Genomic DNA, 221 nt, shown 5'->3' with positions numbered 1-221 from the left:
CCCTTCGAATCGACATTGATTTGATGATTATGGCGTCAATTCGATTCCATTATCATTTCTCGCTGAGTATAACTTTGTAATAAAATTTTTTTCGAAAGCAACATTTTGGAGCATAATCCAGGTAACCGAGATTTACGAATGATTTATTAATATAATTATTTTGTTTATGTACTTAGCCATTTTCTTGTTCGATCTTTATTGTAGTCTCTGTTAAGATTTAA

The sequence above is a fragment of the Trachymyrmex cornetzi genome, unplaced genomic scaffold (genome assembly GCF_001594075.2).
Source record: "Trachymyrmex cornetzi isolate Tcor2-1 unplaced genomic scaffold, Tcor1.1 scaffold380, whole genome shotgun sequence".
Lineage (NCBI taxonomy): Eukaryota > Metazoa > Arthropoda > Insecta > Hymenoptera > Formicidae > Trachymyrmex > Trachymyrmex cornetzi.
The sequence above is the reverse complement of the archived record's forward strand: the minus strand, read 5'-3'. Positions refer to the sequence as shown.